The 2,004-nt window shown below is 32.3% G+C and overlaps 1 protein-coding gene across 6 annotated transcripts in view; it reads right to left on the minus strand.

The window, feature by feature from the left end:
* Window positions 1–659: 659 nt before the first annotated feature.
* The window catches only part of Zeb2 (zinc finger E-box binding homeobox 2), a 131,979-nt gene continuing 130,634 nt past the window's right edge, over window positions 660–2,004 (minus strand). For all 6 annotated transcript variants that reach the window (XM_047545830.1, XM_047545831.1, XM_047545826.1 and 3 more), the window contains one exon: window positions 660–2,004. This exon is cut by the window's right edge. The gene's annotated coding sequence lies outside the window, so the exon portion shown is untranslated.

Consider the following 2,004-nt stretch of genomic DNA (forward strand, 5'->3'; position numbering starts at 1 on the left):
CCTTATGTTAGTTCATTTCCTTCTGAGTTCTGTGCTTGCCAATGCTAAATTTCTTGCCAGGGCAGTAGTCTATTTTTAACATTTTGGGGGCTTATCCTTTGTTCCAAATCTAACAGGCATATTTCATGGAGTGAAAGAGAGAAAGCTGACTGGGTGCACTTACAAATCAGGATCATCAGGATTTGCAATTTGTGTGGAATCAAAGCTATGAATGAGAAAGACCAATTAGAATACTTAAAAGATCATTTGTCACCCCTTTAATCTTCATGTATTTTTCACTCATCATTTTATTTGACTAAAATTATTAGAATCCTTGTCATATTCTTCTCAAGGCCAAATGGGAACAGTGTTGTTCATTTTCTATTTTCAATATTTTGGAGCATTTTAACATGTCACACTAGATTATCAGTGGTAGGTGACTGTTTTAATAGAGAAAGTTTTAGCTTGTGGCATACTCGGCATCACATCATCTCAATGTCATTTCTCTGACTAATTCCATATTTCATATACAAATGAAGACTGAGGGATTTATTTCTGTTACTTAGTAGCATTTGTTTAATTCAGAGATTAATATATCATCTTCAACCCTGAAACAGAGGCCCTCTGAAACATCAGACCCAAAAAATTGGACACGGCCTACTAGCCCAAAAAGAACATGCTGCCAATTATCTCCATGTTTATTTAAATATTTTGCTCTAAAGGAAGCAATCATTCCTTTATACTTCTTTAAATTTAGTATTGACATTTTTATTTTGGGAAAGGAGGTCTTTTTTTTTTAACATGGATACAGGAAAAGAAAACTCTTCAATAAAAATATTGTCTAAAAAGTTTGTTTTGTCTGCATGATTTACTAAATATGTACAATTTCAATTCACAGCGAAGGTAACAAAGATTTAAACAGCCAACATCACAAATGTCTCAAGTTCTAAAAAAAAATTCACTGTGCACAGTTTAACAATTTAATTGAATAAAAACCAAAGCTAAGTCTTCAGTCTGAATCTTTCTTTATGATGGGCACAAGCCACATATTTTCTTCATCTTTGTTACACGATGCATATTTCAGTGACTAAAAGCCCCTTCCCATTTTAGTATATTAGGTTATGTCAGTACATACTTAAGAGAGGCATAAATTGCCTCTTGGTTTAATATGATTTGTGATGTGTTCACATATATGTTGGAATATTTATTAATGTATAAAATGATCAGATGAGTCACCTGTGATTTTTTAAATGTCTTCAAATGTAGGAATGTTTTGTTGCATGTATAAATTTTTTTAAAATTTATAGGTGTGTATTTAAGCAATAATAAGTTAACTAGTATCCCCTTGACATAGGTGTCTTGAAACAACTATTCTGTTTTTGAAATATAGAGATTTCACATCCTTATCCAATTCAGGTTTCCAGAGTTTGCTATTAAATGAAGTTGAATGTTGTGGTCATTCTGATACAATGCAAGTGAGTGAACTAATTAATCATTAGAAACAAATGTCATTGAATACAGAATAGTTGAGTTACAGTTAAGGAGGGAGCCATAATATTAGCTACCCTATAAAATCTATAATAAGGTTGTTTTCACATATACTTTTCCCATGTAAATTCTTTGGTGTTTTCCCCCCTCTTTTTTAAAAACATGTTTTAGTGCTGTGATTGATGAACATGCAATATAAGATTTGAATAATTGCATTGAGCATGTTTATTTGAATAATTGCCCCATTGCACAACCAAATAAATCTTCTGAGTGTGTTTGTTTGAATGTTTTTACATGTATATGGGAGCATATACTCAAATAAATGCAGCTGTGTTTATTACAATGTATGAGGCTTCAGATATACACACACTTATTTGTGTGTATATCCAGAGCCCACAGCCACTGAATGGCCTCACACATCTTTAGAGCAATAGTGTGGTTAACAATTTTTCAGTTCAAATACACATAAACTTATTACTGGGCAATCTCCTCAAATTTGTGACTAAGATTTGATGTTGTTAAGGCTTACATCCTCAG

Source organism: Sciurus carolinensis, chromosome 3 (assembly GCF_902686445.1).
Source record: "Sciurus carolinensis chromosome 3, mSciCar1.2, whole genome shotgun sequence".
Lineage (NCBI taxonomy): Eukaryota > Metazoa > Chordata > Mammalia > Rodentia > Sciuridae > Sciurus > Sciurus carolinensis.